The 20388-nt window shown below is 38.1% G+C and overlaps 1 protein-coding gene across 3 annotated transcripts in view; it reads left to right on the plus strand.

Moving 5' to 3' along the window:
* Positions 1 to 20388, plus strand: part of HOOK3 (hook microtubule tethering protein 3) — a 176191-nt gene that overhangs the window by 8382 nt on the left and 147421 nt on the right. The gene's annotated exons all lie outside the window — the stretch shown is intronic.

The following is a 20388-nucleotide window of genomic DNA, read 5'->3' on the forward strand; positions in this document are numbered from 1 at the left end:
TCCTTGGGTCCTTGACTTTTCTATCACTTAGCAATGCACATTGTAGCCTCTTCTTTCTTTTCCTGGTTCCCTTGGCTTTCATGTTCTTGCTTCCGTGTGGCCTCCTCTGTAAGTCTCTAGTAATAGGGGTAAGACCCATTCTGATTTAGTTAACCACAACTTAACTAAAAATAACATCTTTAGAAAGTTCTATTTTCAATGAGGTCACAGCCACAAAATGGATTAAGTTTAATAACATGTTTTTCTGGGGTCCGTAATTCAGTCTACCACAAGGATATATAAACTATACCCGATTCTTTCCTTGTAAATATTTTTTGGAAGGGGGAGTGCATGGTCCAGAAATTGAACCCGGGTTTCCCGCATGGAAGGCGAGCATTCTGCCACTGAACCACCCATGCACCCTCCTTCTAAGTATTTTGAAAACACCTAATAGTTGTAAAGTGGGTATTGTATGGCTGTCTTTAACTTTTGACCTAGGAATTTTAAAAATAGAAGATTACCTGTGAATTTAAGAAGTTGAGTTTGAAGAATTTGGGAGCTACTCTTTTCTTTTGAAGCCCTGAGCATTTGTCAGCCTGGTATGACTAGTGGGAATTTTCTGCAGTTCTTTTGACAATCAGTATCATCATTAAATACTGCTACTCAACACTTCCACTGATCTTGTTATAAGCTATATAGAGTTGCCATATTAAAAGCAGCTCATAAGCCTGCATTTTCAAGCATTTGCCTTTGTGCTTTTAGAATTGGAGACTCATGCTTAAAAACCATAACTTGTTTTTCTGTCTTCTCTTATTTTGCTTGAATGGTCAATCTTTTCAAATCTGTAGGAACACAAGATTTTTGATGAAACTTGTGAAGCCCCCTTTGAAACCTGGTTATAACATTCTGAGAAGAGTGATCTTATAACTTCATGGTCATCTTTGAGTGGCATCCTAATAATTTTTAGCTTTGAGATGTTCTAGAGCTTGAAGTTGAAAACTTCAGTGAAAGAACAATATTTTTTTGTGGGCACATGGGCTTAGTTAAGTGAGTTTTCCAGGTATGTGTCAATAAATGATTTTTTTTTCTCCAAAAGGAGGAAGAGTTATTGCTAAGGACAAAGCAGGAAATCAAATAGCCTTTGGACCTAAAAATCTGTTTTCTCAAGCCTAAGGAGTTAAGTTTTTTTATGGATTCAAACAAGGGGCGATGGAGTTGTCACTATCACATTAATAAGTATGAACACAGGCTGACACTAGGCTAGAATAACCATCCCAATAGTAAGTAAAAACAAGGGCTGGGACTAGTTCAGTGAGTTTCAGTAATTTCAGGCATTAGCTTTTGGCAATTCTATAATATGCTAGAAAGTTTAAAAAATCATAATCATTCATTAATTCTTAAATCTCAGTTGCAACTCCTCCCTCTTGTTTGTCTATTTCCTTACTCTTGAGGGCTATCTAGGTGAAGATTGTTCTAACTTCTTCATGCTGAAAAGGGGCATCAACATTATGGGGTGGGGAAAATGAAATTGGTTGTCATTCTTAGAGAGACTGGTAACTTTGGGTTTCAGGGCTTAATTGGCATCGGAATAATCCAGAGGCTTTAAGTCTCTGAGAAATAAACTCAATACATAAAACTTTTTATAGATTCTTAGATAGAGCCCAGAGTATTCCTTTAGGGTTTTCAGGAGCACTGTTACTTGGGGATTTGCATACTTTGGCAGTTTGCAATATCTGGTTAAAACCTGTGTAAGAGTAACCTCTAGAATAACCTCCCAACTCCGTTTTAAATCTTGGAGACTTTACTTTATTTCTTTTTGCTCTTTTGGTAAGGAAAGCTTTGCCAGTCCCACAGTGCCAGGCCAGGGCTCACCCCTGGGTGTCATGTCCCATGTAGTGGTGGAGGTAGTGAGTTTATTTGTAGAGTTTGACTTAGAGAGATGCCATATGTGAGCAACAAAATAGGTGCAGTAGGGTGACCCTTAGGTATAATTATAAGTAGGCTTAAATTCTCCTTTGCAGGAATAAATTCATAAGTGCAAGCCTCAAAATCAAGGGCTTGGCCATTACAGAAATAAGTTTCATAGGGGCAAGCCTCAAGATTGAAGGCTTGGCTTATTAAATTGGGAGCTCTGTTGCTTGACAGAATAGCAAGAATTCCCCAGGAAGAAAACATTAATAATTCCATGCTTTCTTTACCCAGTTCCCCAGAGGAATTGCAAATACCTATTCCTTTTGTGCCCCAAACACTCTGAAATGCATCAGCATATTATATCAACTTGTTGTACAGAATGCCAAGATTTAATTCCATATTCTAGGTTCCATGTCAAATAAATTTGAATTAGGTTGTTCAAATAAACTAACCAGACAAGTGAAATCAGTTAATGGGCCACAGAAAATTAAAATTTTGTTTTGGTCTTTATTATTCATCTCCGTGTACACTGGATAAAGAGAGTGTTAGTCACAAGGTTTTTATAATCACATGGTCATACAGTAAAGACTATATAGTTTTACAGTTATCAAAGATCTGAGCTACTGGATTACAGTTCAGTGATTTCAGGTATTTCCTTCTAGCTATTCTAATACACAAGAACCAAAAGAAATATCTATATAACAAGTCGGTAGTCATAATCCTTTGGTAGGATTTCTCAATTACACCTCCTCCCTCTCATTTGAGCATTCTCACAGTCTTCAGGGATATCTAGAAAATGACCATTTTAACTTCTTCGTGCTGGAAAGAAGTGTTGATCTTTTGGGGTAGAGGAATAAAACTGGTTGATAATTCTTAGAGAGACTGGTACCTCTGGATTAGGACTCTTCTGGCATAGGAACAATCTGGAGGCCTTACATTTCTGAAAAAATAAATTCAGTAAGAGAAACTTTTACAGAGTCTTAGAGCCCACAGTATTAGGGTTTTCAGGACTACTGTTGGTGAGAGCTTAGCATACTATGGTAATTTTAAATGTCTTCCTAAAATTTGCATAAGAACTACCCCCAGAATGACCTCTTGACTCTTTTTGAAATATCTTAGTCACTAAAACTTTTTGTTTCATTTCTTTTCCCCTTTTTGGTCAAAAGCCTACCATGGCCAGGCTCATCCCTGGGAGTCATGTCCCACATAAAGGGGTGAGGGTAGTGAGTTTATTTTCAGAGTTGGTTTAGAGAGAGAAGCCATAATTGAGCAACAAAAGAGGTACTCTGGGGCTGACTCTTAGGCATAATTATAAGTAGGCTTAGCTTCACCATGTCGGAAAGAAGTTTCATAAGAGCAAGCTTCAAGATCTAGGGTTTGGCTTATTAAATTGGGAGTCCCTAATGCTTGAAAGAATATCAGGAGTTCTCCAAGTGGAGAAGTTTAATATTTCCACATCTTTTCCCTAATCCATCAAGGGAACTTTGCAAATACTTTTTTATTTTATGCCCCCTAAATACTCTGGAAAGTATCAGGGTATTACATTACCCTGTACAGAATAACACATTCTTATTCCCTATTTTAAGTTCCATGTAATTGTGTTGTTTAGATTAATTAACCATACAGGTTAAATTAGATAGTGTGCTACAGAAAGTTTAAATTTTGGGCCAAATAAACAGCTCTTCCTTTTGCCTTACCCCAAAGTTGAAGGTTTAAAATACAGACTATATCCTCCTTTGCCCTGCAAAGGAGGATATAGTCTTAGTCCTAACGCGGTCCATTTCTTTCATATCTGTAATTGAAGCCTCATCTCATTTTCAGCTTATTTAACAGTTGCTGTGTGGCATAATGCTGACTGTCAGAGCTACAGAACTCTGCATCTGAATTTCAGATGTCACACAGATACCCAAAGTTCCAGGACACTGCTAGGATTCAGCATCTCAGAATTTAGAAATAACAGTTAAAATTCAGGAATAGATGTGACTGCTGTAAGAACTTATAGTCTAGGAATCTTTTTTTTTTTTTTATAGCTCAGATGCAGCTTTATTCAGTGTTTTAACATAATTATGTTACAATTAGATAGTATTGTGCTGTCCATTTTTGAGTTTTTGTATCTAGTTCTGTTGCACAGTCTGTAACCCTTCAGCTCCAATTACCCATTGTCTTACCCTGTTTCTAACTCCTGATGGTCTCTGTTACCAATGACATATTCCAAGTTTATTCTCTAATGTCGGTTCACATCAGTGGGACCATACAGTATTTGTCCTTTAGTTTTTGGCTAGAATCACTCAGCATAATGTTCTCTAGGTCCATCCATGTTATTACATGGTTCATAAGTTTATCTTGTCTTAAAGCTGCATAATATTCCATCGTATGTATATACCACAGTTTGTTTAGCCACTAATCTGTTGATGGACATTTTGGCTGTTTCCATCTCTTTGCAATTGTAAATAACACTGCTATAAACATTGGTGTGCAAATGTCCGTTTGTGTCTTTGCCCTTAAGTCCTTTGAGTAGATACCCAGCAATGGTATTGCTGGGTCGTATGGCAATTCTATATTCAGTTTTTTGAGGAACCGCCAAACTGCCTTCCACAGTGGTTGCACCCTTTGACATTCCCACCAACAGTGGATAAGTGTGCCTCTTTCTCCGCATCCTCTCCAGCACTTGTCATTTTCTGTTTTGTTAATAATGGTCATTCTGGTGGGTGTGAGATGATATCTCATTGTGGTTTTGATTTGCATTTCTTTAATGGCCAGGGATATTGAGCATCTCTTCATGTGTCTTGTGGCCATTTGTATTTCCTCTTCTGAGAGGTGTCTGTTCGAGTCTTTTTCCCATTTTGTAATTGGGTTGGCTGTCTTTTTGTTGTTGAGTTGAACAATCTCTTTATAAATTCTGGATACTAGACCTTTATCTGATATGTCATTTCCAAATATTATCTCCCATTGTGTAGGCTGTCTTTCTACTTTCTTGATGAAGTTCTTTGATGCACAAAAGTGTTTAATTTTGAGGAGCTCCCATTTATTTCTTTCTTTCTTCAGTGCTCTTGCTTTAGGTTTAAGGTCCATAAAACCGCCTCCAATTGTGTAAGTTTCATAAGATATCTCCCTACATTTTCCTCTAACTGTTTTATGGTCTTAGACCTAATGTTTAGATCTTTGATCCATTTTGAGTTAACTTTTGTATAGGGTGTGAGATATGGGTCTTCTTTCATTCTTTTGCATATGGATATCCAGTTCTCTAGGCACCATTTATTGAAGAGACTGTTCTGTCCCAGGTGAGTTGGCTTGACTGCCTTATCAAAGATCAAATGTCCATAGATGAGAGGGTCTGTATCTGAGCACTCTATTCGATTCCATTGGTCGATATATCTATCTTTATGCCAATACCATGCTGTTTTGACCACTGTGGCTTCATAATATGCCTTAAAGTCAGGCAGTGCAAGTCTTCCAGCTTCGTTTTTTTTCCTCAAGGTATTTTTAGCAATTCGGGGCACCCTGCCCTTCCAGATAAATTTGCTCATTGGTTTTTCTATTTCTGAAAATTAAGTTGTTGGGATTTTGATTGATATTGTATTGAATCTGTAAATCAATTTAGGTGGGATTGATATCTTAACTATATTTAGTCTTCCAATCCATGAACACAGTATGCCCTTCCATCTATTTAGGTCTTCTGTGATTTCTTTTAACAGTTTTTAGTAGTTTTCTTTGTATAGGTTTTTTGTCTCTTTAGTTAAATTTACTCCTAGGTATTTTATTCTTTTAGTTGCAATTGTAAATGGAATTCATTTCTTGATTTCCCCCTCAGCTTGTTCATTGCTAGTGTATAGAAATGCTACAGATTTTGGAATGTTGATCTTGTAAACTGCTACTTTGCTGTATTCATTTATTAGCTCTAGTAGTTTTGTTGTGGATTTTTCCGGGTTTTCGACGTATAGTATCATATCATCTGCAAACAGTGATAGTTTTACTTCTTCCTTTCCAATTTTGATGCCTTGTATTTCTTTTTCTTGTCTAATTGCTCTGGCTAGAACCAACACGATGTTGAATAATAGTGGTGATAATGGACATCCTTGTCTTGTTCCTGATCTTAGGGGGAAAGTTTTCAATTTTTCCCCATTGAGGATGATATTAGCTGTGGGTTTTTCATATATTCCCTCTATCATTTTAAGGAAGTTCCCTTGTATTCCTATCTTTTGAAGTGTTTTGAACAGGAAAGGATGTTGAATCTTGTCAAATGCCTTCTCTGCATCAATTCAGATGATCATGTGATTTTTCTGCTTTGATTTGTTGATATGGTGTATTACATTAATTGATTTTCTTATGTTGAACCATCCTTGCATACCTGGGATGAATCCTACTTGGTCATGATGTATAATTCTTTTAATGTGTTGCTGGATTCGATTTGCTAGAATTTTATTGAGGATTTTTGCATCTATATTCATTAGAGAGATTGGTTTGTAGTTTTCTTTTTTTGTAATATCTCTGCCTGGTTTTGGTATGAGGGTGATGTTGGCTTCATAGAATGAATTAGGTAGCTTTCCCTCCACTTTGATTATTTTGAAGAGTTTGAGGAGAGTTGGTACTAATTCTTTCTGGAATGTTTGGTAGAATTCACATGTGAAGCCATCTGGTCCTGGACTTTTCTTTTTGGGAAGTTTTTAATGACTGATTCAATTTCTTTACTTGTGATTGGTTTGTTCAGGTCATCTATTTCTTCTTGAGTCAAAGTTGGTTGTTCATGCCTTTCCAGGAACCCATCTATTTCATCTAAATTGTTGTATTTATTAGCGTAAAGTTGTTCATAATATCCTGTTATTACCTCCTTTATTTCTGTGAGGTCATAGTTATGTCTCTTCTTCTATTTCTGATCTTATTTATTTGCATCCTCTCTCTTCTTCTTTTTGTCAATCTTGCTAAGGGCCCATCAGTCTTATTGATTTTCTCATAGAACCAACTTCTGGTCTTATTGATTTTCTCTATTGTTTTCATGTTCTCGATTTCATTTATTTCTGCTCTAAGCTTTGTTATTTCTTTCCTTTTGCTTGTTTTGGGGTTAGTTTGCTGTTCTTTCTCCAGTTCTTCCAAGTGGACAGTTAATTCCTGAATTTTTGCCTTTTCTTCTTTTCTGATATAGGCATTTAGGGCAATAAATTTCCCTCTTAGCACTGCCTTTGCTGCGTCCCATAAGTTTTGATATGTTGTGTTTTCGTTTTCATTCGCCCAGAGATATTTACTAATTTCTCTTGCAATTTCTTCTTTGACCCACTTGTTGTTTAAGAGTGTGTTGTTAAGCCTCCACGTATTTGTGAATTTTCTGGCACTCCGCCTATTATTGATTTCCAACTTCATTCCTTTATGATCCGAGAAAGTGTTGTGTATGATTTCAATCTTTTTCAATTTGTTAAGACTTGCTTTGTGACCCAGCATATGCTCTATCTTTGAGAATGATCCATGAGCACTTGAGAAAAAGGTGTATCCTGCTGTTGTGGGGTGTAATGTCCTATAAATGTCTGTTAAGTCTAGCTCATTTATTGTAATATTCAAATTCTCTATTTCTTTATTGATCCTCTGTCTAGATGTTCTGTCCATTGATGAGAGTGGGGAATTGAAGTCTCCAACTATTATGGTATATGTGTCTATTTCCCTTTTCAGTGATTGCAGTGTATTCCTCACGTATTTTCAGGCATTCTGGTTCGGTGCATCAATATTTATGATTGTTATGTCTTCTTGTTTAATTGTTCCTTTTATTAGTAGATAGTATCCTTTTTTTTCTCTTTTAACTGTTTTACATTTGAAGTCTAATTTGTTGGATATTAGTATAGCTACTCCTGCTCTTTTCTGGTTGTTATTTGCATGAAATATCTTTTCCCAACCTTTCACTTTCAACCTATGTTTATCTTTGGGTCTAAGATGTGTTTCCTGTAGACAGCATATAGAAGGATCCTGTTTTTTAATCCATCCTACCAGTCTGTGTCTTTTGATTGGGGAATTCAGTCCATTAACATTTAGTGTTATTACTGTTTGGATAATATTTTCCTCTACCATTTTGCCTTTTTATATTATATATATCATATCTGATTTTCCTTCTCTCTACACTCTTCTCCATGCCTCTCTCTTCTGTCTTTTCGTATCTGACTCTAGTGCCACCCCTTTAGTATTTCTTGCAGAGCTGGTCTCTTGGTCACAAATTCTCTCAGTAACTTTTTGTCCGAAAATGTTTTGATTTCTCCCTCATTTTTGAAGGACAATTTTGCTGGATATAGAAGTCTTGGTTGGCAGTTTTTCTCTTTTAGTAATTTAAATATATCATCGCACTGTCTTCTAGCTTCCATGGTTTCTGCTGAGGAATCTACACGTAGTCTTACTGGGTTTCCCTTGTATGTAATGGATTGTTTTTCTCTTGCTGCTTTCAAGATCCTCTCTTTCTCTTTGACCTCTGACATTCTAACTAGTAAGTGTCTTGGGGAACGCCTATTTGGGTCTATTCTCTTTGGGGTGCACTGCACTTCTTGGATCTGTAATTTTAGGTCTTTCATAAGAGTTGGGAAATTTTCAGTGATAATTTCTTCCATTAGTTTTTCTCCTCCTTTTCCCTTCTCTTCTCCTTCTGGGACACCCACAACACATATATTTGTGTGCTTCATATTATCATTCAATTCCCTGATCCCCTGCTCAAGTTTTTCCATTCTTTTCCCTATAGTTTCTGTTTCTTTTTGGAATTCAGATGTTCCATCCTCCAGTTCACTAATTGTAGCCTCTGTCTCTTTAAATCTACCATTGTAGATTTCCATTGTTTTTTCCATCTTTTCTACTTTGTCCTTCAATCGCATAAGTTCTGTGATTTGTTTTTTCAGACTTTTCATTTCTTCTTTTTGTTCAGCCCATGCCTTCTTCATGCCCTCCCTCAATTTATTGATTTGGTTTTTGAAGAGGTTTTCCATTTCTGTTCGTATATTCAGCATTAGTTTTCTCAGCTCCTGTATCTCATTTGAGCTATTGGTTTGTTCCTTTGACTGGGCCGTATCTTCAATTTTCCTGGTGTGATCCGTTATTTTTTGCTGGCGTCTGGGCATTTAATCAGATTTCCCTGGGTGTGGGACCCAGCAGGCTGAAAGACTTTCCTGTGAAGTCTCTGGGCTGTTTTTCTTATCCTGCCCAGTATGTGGTGCTCGTCTGTCTGTGGGTTCCACCAGTAAAAGATGCTGTGGCTCCTTTAACTTTGGAAGACTCTTGCTGTGGGGGAGGGTCGCCAGCCGACCCGGCTTGGGGGAGTGCCGATCCAAATCTCCCAGCTGGCCCGGGAATCCGCGGGGGGCGCCATTCGCCGCGGCTTGTGGGGTTGCCGATCCAAAGCTCCCAGCTGGCCTGGGAAGCCGCGTGTGGGAGGGGGGCGCCGGCTGCCACCGCTTGGGGGGGGGGTGCCGATCCAAACCTCCCAGCTGGCCTGGGAAGCCGCGCGTGGTGGGGGGCGCCTGCTGCCGCGGCTTGAGGGACCGCCGATCCAAATCTCCCAGCTGGCTCGGGAAGGAGGGAGGAAGGGAATCCGGCCGCCAGCCGCCACAGCCCAGGGAAGCGCGCGCCTCTCGGGGACCTCACTGCAGCGGATTCTCTTAGCCAGTTCAGCCGTTCCAGAATGGGGTACGCTGTGTTTCTGTTCTCTGTTGTGGCTCCGGGAGCTGTTCTGTACTGTTTGTATTTCTTTTTTTTTTTTTTTTTTTTTACAAAAACAGAAGCATGTTTTATTTCAATCCCCTCCGTTCAGGGCCTGTCCCGTGAGCAGGCTCCAGACTCGTCCCCGCGTACTCCAGGCGCTGGCAGGCGTTCTCTGGCTGCGGGCACGCCTTCCCCGCGCTCGACCACCAGCCGTGAGGGACAAAGGAGTCTAGGAATCTTAACAGTGCACCTTTTTGAACATTCTGTTTTTAATCATTGCTTGCCAAAACTCTGCCCACTTTCTGTCCCCTGACAACCCATGTTCTCAGATTCAGTTCTCAGAGTTTGTTCATTATAGTTAGTTCACATTAATGAGACCGTATAATACTTGTCCCTTCATTTCTGGCTTGCTTCACTCAACATAACATCCTAAAGGTTCTTTCACCAGGTTGCATGCCTCACGACTTCCTTACTTCCTGCAGCCATTCAATATGCCATTGTATGTATACATCACAATTCGCCCTTCCATTCATCAGTCCATGTACCCTTGGACTACATCCGTCCATTGCAAATCTTGAAATAATGCCACCATAAATACCAGTGTACAAGTGTTTGTTCGTGTCCCTGCTTTCAGTTCTTCCAAGTATATACCTAATAATCGGGTTGCAGGATCATATGGCACCCCTATTCTTTGCCTCCTATGGCATTACTACACTGCCCTCCAGAGGGGCTGCACCATTCTACTTCCCTAGCAAGTGAATAGGTTTATCTCTCTCTCCACCTCTTCTTCAGCGCTTGTATTTTTCTGTTTTTTTTTAACAGTTTTATTCACACCATACAATCCATCCTAAGTGTGCAATCACTGGCTTCTGTTATAACCACATAGTTATGCATTCAGCACCACAATGTATATGAGAACATTTCCCTTTCTTCTGCAAAGAAAGAAGTGGGAAAAAATTTTTAAATAAAAAGGAAAAAAACAACAACAAGAATTCCATGCCTCTCCCTTATATTCCCCCTCTTCTTGACATTTAGCTTGGATATATTGCCAGAATTAATGAAAAAATATTACAGTGTTACTGTAGACCCTAGTTTGCATTGATTTTTTTTTTTATTTCACGTACCATCCCATTTTTTTCAACACCTTGCACTGTTGACATTCTTTTATTTTCTGTCATGTAGAAACTTATTTATATTTGTACATTTGATCACCATTGTTGTCCACTCATGGATTTGCTGTAGTTATACAGTTGCAGTTTTTTTGTTTTTTTTTTTATTAATTAAAAAAAGAATTAACAAAACAATTAGAAATCATTCCAATCTACATGTACAATCAGTAATTCTTAATAACATCACATAGTTGCATATTCATCATTTCCTAGTACATTTGCATCGATTTAGAAAAAGAAATAAAAAGACAACAGAATAAGAATTAAAACAATAATCGAAAGAAAAAAAACAAAAAAAACAAAAACAAAAAACCTATACCTCACATGCAGCTTCATTCAGTGTTTTAACATAATTGCATTCCAATTGGGTAGTATTGTGCTGTCCATTTCTGAGTTTTTATATCCAGTCCCGTTGTACAGTCTGTATCCCTTAATCTCCAATTATCCCTTCTCTTTTTTTTTTTTTTTTTTAATTAACGGAAAAAAAGAAATTAACCCAGCATTTAGAGATCATACCATTCTACACATGCAATCATTAATTCTTAACATCATCACATAGATGCATGATCATCATTTCTTAGTACATTTACATTGGTTTAGAAGAACTAGCAACATAACCGAAAAAGATATAGAATGTTAATATAGAGAAAAAAATAAAAGTAATAATAGTAAAATCAAAACAAAACAACACAAAACAAAACAAAAACCTATAGCTCAGATGCAGCTTCATTCAGTGTTTTAACATGATTACTTTACAATTAGGTATTATTGTGCTGTCCATTTTTGAGTTTTTGTATCTAGTCCTGTTGCACAGTCTGTATCCCTTCCGCTTCAATTACCCATTATCTTACCCTGTTTCTAACTCCTGCTGAACTCTGTTACCAATGACATATTTCAAGTTTATTCTCGAATGTCCGTTCACATCAGTGGGACCATACAGTATTTGTCCTTTAGTTTTTGGCTGGATTCACTCAGCATAATATTCTCTAGGTCCATCCATGTTATTACATGGTTCATAAGTTTATCTTGTCTTAAAGCTGCATAATATTCCATCGTATGTATATACCACAGTTTGTTTAGCCACTCTTCTGTTGATGGAGATTTTGGCTGTTTCCATCTCTTTGCAATTGTAAATAACGCTGCTATAAACATTGGTGTGCAAATGTCCGTTTGTGTCTTTGCCCTTAAGTCCTTTGAGTAGATACCTAGCAATGGTATTGCTGGGTCGTATGGCAGTTCTATATTCAGCTTTTTGAGGAACCGCCAAACTGCCTTCCACACTGGTTGCACCCTTTGACATTCCCACCAACAGTGGATAAGTGTGCCTCTTTCTCCGCATCCTCTCCAGCACTTGTCATTTTCTGTTTTGTTGATAATGGCCATTCTGGTGGGTGTGAGATGATATCTCATTGTGGTTTTGATTTGCATTTCTCTAATGGCCAGGGACATTGAGCATCTCTTCATGTGCCTCTTGGCCATCCGTATTTCCTCTTCTGAGAGGTGTCTGTTCAAGTCTTTTTCCCATTTTGTAATTGGGTTGGCTGTCTTTTTGTTGTTGAGATGAACAATCTCTTTATAAATTCTGGATACTAGACCTTTATCTGATATATCATTTCCAAATATTGTCTCCCATTGTGAAGGCTGTCTTTCTACTTTCTTGATGAAGTTCTTTGATGCACAAAAGTGTTTAATTTTGAGGAGTTCCCATTTATTTATTTCCTTCTTCAGTGCTCTTGCTTTAGGTTTAAGGTCCATAAAACCGCCTCCAGTTGTAAGATCCATAAGATATCTCCCAACATTTTCCTCTAACTGTTTTATGGTCTTAGACCTAATGTTTAGATCTTTGATCCATTTTGAGTTAACTTTTGTATAGGGTGTGAGATATGGGTCTTCTTTCATTCTTTTGCATATGGATATCCAGTTCTCTAGGCACCATTTATTGAAGAGACTGCTCTGTCCCAGGTGAGTTGGCCTGACTGCCTTATCAAAGATCAAATGTCCATAGATGAGAGGGTCTATATCTGAGCACTCTATTCGATTCCATTGGTCGATATATCTATCTTTATGCCAATACCATGCTGTTTTGACCACTGTGGCTTCATAATATGCCTTAAAGTCAGGCAGCGTGAGACCTCCAGCTTCGTTTTTTTTCCTCAAGCTGTTTTTAGCAATTCGGCGGCACCCTGCCCTTCCAGATAAATTTGCTTATTGGTTTTTCTATTTCTGAAAAATAAGTTGTTGGGATTTTGATTGGTATTGCATTGAATCTGTAAATCAATTTAGGTAGGATTGACATCTTAACTATATTTAGTCTTCCAATCCATGAACACGGTATGCCCTTCCATCTATTTAGGTCTTCTGTGATTTCTTTTAGCAGTTTTTTGTAGTTTTCTTCATATAGGTTTTTTGTCTCTTTAGTTAAATTTATTCCTAGGTATTTTATTCTTTTAGTTGCAATTGTAAATGGGATTCGTTTCTTGATTTCTCCCTCAGCTTGTTCATTACTAGTGTATAGAAATGCTACAGATTTTTGAATGTTGATCTTGTAACCTGCTACTTTGCTGTACTCATTTATTAGCTCTAGTAGTTTTGTTGTGGATTTTTCCGGGTTTTCGACGTATAGTATCATATCGTCTGCAAACAGTGATAGTTTTACTTCTTCCTTTCCAATTTTGATGCCTTGTATTTCTTTTTCTTGTCTAATTGCTCTGGCTAGAACCTCCAACACAATGTTGAATAATAGTGGTGATAGTGGACATCCTTGTCTTGTTCCTGATCTTAGGGGGAAAGTTTTCAATTTTTCCCCATTGAGGATGATATTAGCTGTGGGTTTTTCATATATTCCCTCTATCATTTTAAGGAAGTTCCCTTGTATTCCTATCTTTTGAAGTGTTTTCAACAGGAAAGGATGTTGAATCTTGTCGAATGCCTTCTCTGCATCAATTGAGATGATCATGTGATTTTTCTGCTTTGATTTGTTGATGTGGTGTATTACATTAATTGATTTTCTTATGTTGAACCATCCTTGCATACCTGGGATGATTCCTACTTGGTCATGATGTATAATTCTTTTAATGTGCTGTTGGATACGATTTGCTAGAATTTTATTGAGGATTTTTGCATCTGTATTCATTAGAGAGATTGGTCTGTAGTTTTCTTTTTTTGTAATATCTTTGCCTGGTTTTGGTATGAGGGTGATGTTGGCTTCATAGAATGAATTAGGTAGTTTTCCCTCCACTTCGATTTTTTTGAAGAGTTTGAAGAGAATTGGTACTAATTCTTTCTGGAACGTTTGGTAGAATTCACATGTGAAGCCATCTGGTCCTGGACTTTTCTTTTTAGGAAGCTTTTGAATGACTAATTCAATTTCTTTACTTGTGATTGGTTTGTTGAGGTCATCTATGTCTTCTTGAGTCAAAGTTGGTTGTTCATGTCTTTCCAGGAACCCGTCCATTTCCTCTAAATTGTTGTATTTATTAGCGTAAAGTTGTTCATAGTATCCTGTTATTACCTCCTTTATTTCTGTGAGGTCAGTAGTTATGTCTCCTCTTCCATTTCTGATCTTATTTATTTGCATCCTCTCTCTTCTTCTTTTTGTCAATCTTGCTAAGGGCCCATCAATCTTATTGATTTTCTCATAGAACCAACTTCTGGCCTTATTGATATTCTCTATTGTTTTCATGTTTTCAATTTCATTTATTTGTGCTCTAATCTTTGTTATTTCTTTCCTTTTGCTTGCTTTGGGGTTAGCTTGCTGTTCTTTCTCCAGTTCTTCCAAATGGATAGTTAATTCCTGAATTTTTGCCTTTTCTTCTTTTCTGATATAGGCATTTAGGGCAATAAATTTCCCTCTTAGTACTGCCTTTGCTGCGTCCCATAAGTTTTGATATGTTGTGTTTTCATTTTCATTCGCCTCGAGGTATTTGCTAATTTCCCTTGCAATTTCTTCTTTGACCCAGTCGTTGTTTAGGAGTGTGTTGTTGAGCCTCCACGTATTTGTGAATTTTCTGGCACTCTGCCTATTATTGATTTCCAACATCATTCCTTTATGGTCCGAGAAAGTGTTGTGTAAGATTTCAATCTTTTTAAATTTGTTAAGACTTGCTTTGTGACCCAGCATATGGTCTATCTTTGAGAATGATCCATGAGCACTTGAGAAAAAGGTGTATCCTGCTGTTGTGGGATGTAATGTCCTATAAATGTCTTTTAAGTCTAGTTCATTTATAGTAATATTCAGATTCTCTATTTCTTTGTTGATCCTCTGTCTAGGTGTTCTGTCCCTTGATGAGAGTGGTGAGTTGAAGTCTCCAACTATTATGGTATATGAGTCTATTTCCCTTTTCAATGTTTGCAGTATATTCCTCACGTATTTTGGGGCATTCTGATTCGGTGCGTAAATATTTATGATTGTTATGTCTTCTTGTTTAATTGTTCCTTTTATTAGTATATAGTGTCCTTCTTTGTCTCTTTTAACTGTTTTACATTTGAAGTCTAATTTGTTGGATATTAGTATAGCCACTCCTGCTCTTTTCTGGTTGTTATTTGCATGAAATATCTTTTCCCAACCTTTCACTTTCAACCTATGTTTATCTTTGGGTCTAAGATGTGTTTCCTGTAGACAGCATATAGAAGGATCCTGTTTTTTAATCCATTCTGCCAATCTATGTCTTTTGATTGGGGAATTCAGTCCATTGACATTTAGTGTTATTACTGTTTGGATAATATTTTCCTCTAACATTTTGCCTTTTGTATTATATATATCATATCTGATTTTCCTTCTTTCTACACTCTTTTCCATATCTCTCTCTTCTGTCTTTTTGTATCTGACTCTAGTGCTCCCTTTAGTATTTCTTGCAGAGCTGGTCTCTTGGTCACAAATTCTTTCAGTGACTTTTTGTCTGAGAATGTTTTAATTTCTCCCTCATTTTTGAAGGATAATTTTGCTGGATAAAGGAGTCTTGGTTGGCAGTTTTTCTCTTTTAGTATTTTAAATATATCATCCCACTGTCTTCTAGCTTCCATGGTTTCTGCTGAGAAATCTACACAAAATCTTATTGGGTTTCCCTTGTATGTAATGGATTGTTTTTCTCTTGCTGCTTTCAAGATCTTCTCTTTCTCTTTGACCTCTGACATTCTAACTAGTAAGTGCCTTGGAGAACGCCTATTTGGGTCTAATCTCTTTGGGGTGCGCTGCACTTCTTGGATCTGTAATTTTAGGTCTTTCATAAGAGTTGGGAAATTTTCAGTGATAATTTCTTCCATTAGTTTTTCTCCTCCTTTTCCCTTCTCTTCTCCTTCTGGGACACCCACAACACGTATATTTGTGCGGTTCATATTGTCCTTGAGTTCCCTGATACCCTGTTCAAATTTTTCCATTCTTTTCCCGATAGTTTCTGTTTCTTTTTGGAATTCAGATGTTCCATCCTCCAAATCACTAATTCTATCTTCTGTCTCTTTAAATCTATCATTGTAGCTATCCATTATTTTTTCTATGTTTGCTACGTTATCCTTCACTTCCATAAGTTCTGCGATTTGTTTTTTCAGTTTTTCTATTTCTTCTTTATGTTCAGCCCATGTCCTCTTCATGTCCTCCCTCAATTTATCGATTTCATTTTTGAAGAGGTTTTCCATTTCTGTTCGTATATTCAGCATTAGTTGTCTCAGCTCTTGTGTCTCATTTGAGCTATTGGTTTGTTCCTTTGACTGAGCCATATTCTCAATCTTTTGAGCGTGGACAGTTATCTTCTGCTGCTGACGTCTGGGCATTTATTCAGATTTCTCTTGGTGTTGGACCCAGCAAGGTTGTAATATTTTTCTGTGAAATCTCTGGGTTCTGTTTTTCTTATCCTGCCCAGTAGGTGGCGCTCGTGGCACCCGTTTGTCTGCGGGTCCCACCAGTAGAAGGTGCTGTGGGACCTTAAACTTTGGAAAACTCTCGCCGTCCTGGGGGTTCGCTAGCCGAAACGGCTTGAGCCGGCCCGGGGTCCGAACGCAGGGAGGGTTGCTGGTCGCCGCAGCCAGGGAAAGAGCCCGTCCGAATTTCCTAGTCGGCCCTGGGCAACAAGCGTGGCGGGAGGGTGCCAGCCGCAGCGGCCCACCTGTGAGAGTGCACGTTCCCCGGGAGTCACGGGTTTGGAAGGGGCCTCCCCCACCCGTCACCGTTCTCCGCGGCCTGGGGGTTTCCGATCCAATTCTCTCAGTTGGTCCGGGGGCTGCGCGTGGTGTGGGCGCCAGCCGTCTTTGTTTCAGGGGACCGCCTCTCCAATTCTCCCAGCCGGCCCGGGAAGGGGGAAGGGAGTAACTCCGGCCGCTTGCCACCCCGCCCGGTAAGGCCCGCGCGCCTCGGCGATCTCACCCGAGCTGCTTCTCTCAGCCAGCCAGCCGTTCCAGGATCGGGTACGCTGTCTTTTTTATCTCTCTTGTGGCTTTGGGTGCTTTCTGTATCGTTTCTACTCCCCTAGTAGGTGTCCTGGAGAAGAAACTAAGATCCGCGCGTCTTACTAAGCCGCCATCTTCCAGCTCTTTTTCCAGTTGCAGTTTTTATCATCTTTCTTTTCTTCTGGTATCATACATGACCCTAGTCTTCCTCTTACAACCATACTCATACTCAGCTTGGTTCATCATACTTATTATATTGTGCTACACTCACACAGTATTGTACTATCTACTTCTGAATCTTTACAATAAATCCTGTTGAACATTCTGTCCTCCTTCAGCATCAAATGCCCAATTGCTGCCCTCTTTCTATCTCCTGTTAATCTGTATTCTCAACTTTAGCTCTCAGAGTTTGGTCGTAATAGTTAATTCATATTAGTGAGACCATACAGTATTTGTCCTTTTGTTTCTGGCTAATTTCTGTCAACATAATGTCTTCAAGTTTCATCCATATTGTTGCATGCATCATGACTTTTTTCCATCTTTATAGCTGTGTGTTATTCCATCATATGTATGTTCTACAGTTTATCCACTCTGAATTTAAATTTTGGACAAAATAAATCTCTCCTCCTTTGGTTTCACATAGAAATTAAAGTCTTAAAATACAGATAGTATCATCCTTTACCCTGTGTGCTGATTCACTTTAATCCTAACTAAATCAGCACCATTCACAGCCTTGATTGAAGTTTGATCCCTTTCTCAGCTTTTTTAGCACTTTCTGTATGGAGTATTGCTGCCCTTTCAGTACCTTCAGAAGTGGAAAACTCCGAGTCTGAGTCTTAGGTGTCACACAGACATCCAGAGTTCCAAGGAGTTAATATGTCACATACCCAAGGAGCAAAGCACTTCGAAATTTAGAAATAACTAAAGCCTAGGAAAAATATGTTGCTTTAGGTTTAAAATCTAGGTCCTAATTCCTATGAGCTTTTTCTAAATGAAGCTATTTCCAGAAATAAAAACATTTGACAGCTAATTTATATTGAGATCATCAATCACAGACCCATAGCAAAAATTTTCTCCTCTCTCACCTTTATTCTTTTACCAGGCTAATGTTAATTAATAGGTAGACTTGCCTTATTTCACTTTTAAAGTTCTTTTTGTCGATGATGAAGCTGTAATCATGAAGCTGTAATCTGTAGCTGATCACGTGCATTTCCAGAGAAGCATTAGAGCAAAACAGAGTGGCAAGGCAACGTGATTGTTTCCATTATGTGCAGCGTTCTTCTAAGGATAACTAAAACCTTGACCAAAAACATCACAACATCCTGCAGATCAACATCAGGACATAACGTGGACAGCAAGGGCATTGTCAAGTCCCCATGAACATTAAACAGTATCTACATATATGAATAGCATGTATGAATATCACCCATATAATATTCCCAATATCACCCAACAGAAGGCTAGACATCCTTTTAATTATTATAACACTTCCCAAACACTTCCTATGTAATATGCTCCTTTTTTTTAATTTTTGTATGCTGTATTGTAGGGGTCACATTTCTCTGCCATGTGACTATCCTGTTGTAGCACGATTTGTTGATTTTTATTTTTTTTTGGAAGAGGAGGGTAGTGCATGGGCTGGAAATCAAACCCGGGTCTCCCACATGGCAGGCGAGAGTTCCACCACTGAGCTACCGTTGCTCCCCCCTGCCCATGTAGTATATTAAACTATTTTTAGCACCTCACCTTCACTAGGTGAAAGAAAGAATCCTTTGCAACAGTTTGCCTTTAAAAGTGAGAAGACTTGTCTTCTGAAATAAAGGATGATGAGGTCAATATAAACATTAGCGAGGATATTATTCTGATATGAAACAGAGTCTGTCTTCTAGATAGAGTACTCAGATGGTTAAGAAAAACTTTTGATAACCTTTCATTAAGAGCAGACCAACATCTGTGTGGGGAGAGGGTTATGGGGTTGTGGGATACATGGATTTTGTTTCTTTTTCTGGAGTAATGCAAGAGTTCTAGAAGTAGTCATAGTGAGGAGTGCACGGCTGTGTGATGATGGTGTGAGCCATTGATTGTGTAGTATGGTTGAACTATGTGTATGTGGATGTTTCTCAATGAAAATATTAAAAAGAGAGAAAAAAAAGAGCAGACCAGCGATCATATTACTTTAACAGAGAGAAAAATAAAGTCCACTTTTGCACAAATACATAGTTTGATGCAAAAGGTCTTTAAAAATATTATTTAAAAGGCTATCAAAAAAACAAAAGCCCCTCAAATTGTTGGTCAGTATTGACTACAGCCAGCAAGATTCACTTTTCGTAAACCCTCTGCCACTTTCCATCTGCATTCAGATCTTGTCTTATATATGCCTACCTCTCATTCTGTTAAAACTAGCTATTTTATATTAGGACAAAAACACGTTCCCATAAGCTTATCAAATTTTAGTTAGCATTGACTATGACAAAAAAAATTTACTTCCACAAACTTTCCAGAGCTTTCCATATTCACCCAGGCTTTGTCAATAAATGAATTTCTTAAGCTAATTTGAGTAGATTTTCTGCTATTTGCAACCTTTAGAAAAAATGTATCTGTATATTGTTTTATCTATGTAAGATCATAAAAGATAACATTCTGCAGAGTGATTGTTTTAACTTATCAAAATCTCGGCCTATTTCTCATAAATACTTCATTTCTGACTTCTGAGAAATGCTTTCTGTTTTCATTTTTACATGTTTGTATGCATACATACATACATGTATACATAAATAATAGCACAAATATCCATGTAGCCACTATCCAGATTAAATACAGAACATTTTTTCTGTACAGGTTAATGTAATACCAGAGTATTTTGGGCAGAAAATAAAAAAGTATTTACAAGTTCCCTTTGAAGGACTGGGGAGAAAATGTGGACATGTTAAAACTTCCCCACCTCTGGAATTCCTGATATTCTCACAAGTATTAGGGAATTTATCAAGCCCGTGATCTTGGGGCCTGCCCTTATGAAACTTGTCCTTACAAAGAAGAAGCTAAGCCTACTTATAATTATGCCTAAGAATCACCCCAACAGAACCTCTTTTGTTGCTCAGATGTGGCCTCTCTATAAGTCAACTCTGAAAATAAACTCACTGCCCTCCCTTCTATTTGGGACCCCTGGCAACATGGGTCACGACTTTCAGGGATGAACCTGGTCCTGGCATCATGGGATTGAGAAAGTCTTCTTGGCCAAAAGGAGGAAAATAAGTGAAACAAAACACCGTTTCAATGGCTGAGAGATTTCAGC

Source organism: Tamandua tetradactyla, chromosome 3 (genome assembly GCF_023851605.1).
Source record: "Tamandua tetradactyla isolate mTamTet1 chromosome 3, mTamTet1.pri, whole genome shotgun sequence".
Classification (NCBI taxonomy): Eukaryota; Metazoa; Chordata; class Mammalia; order Pilosa; family Myrmecophagidae; genus Tamandua; species Tamandua tetradactyla.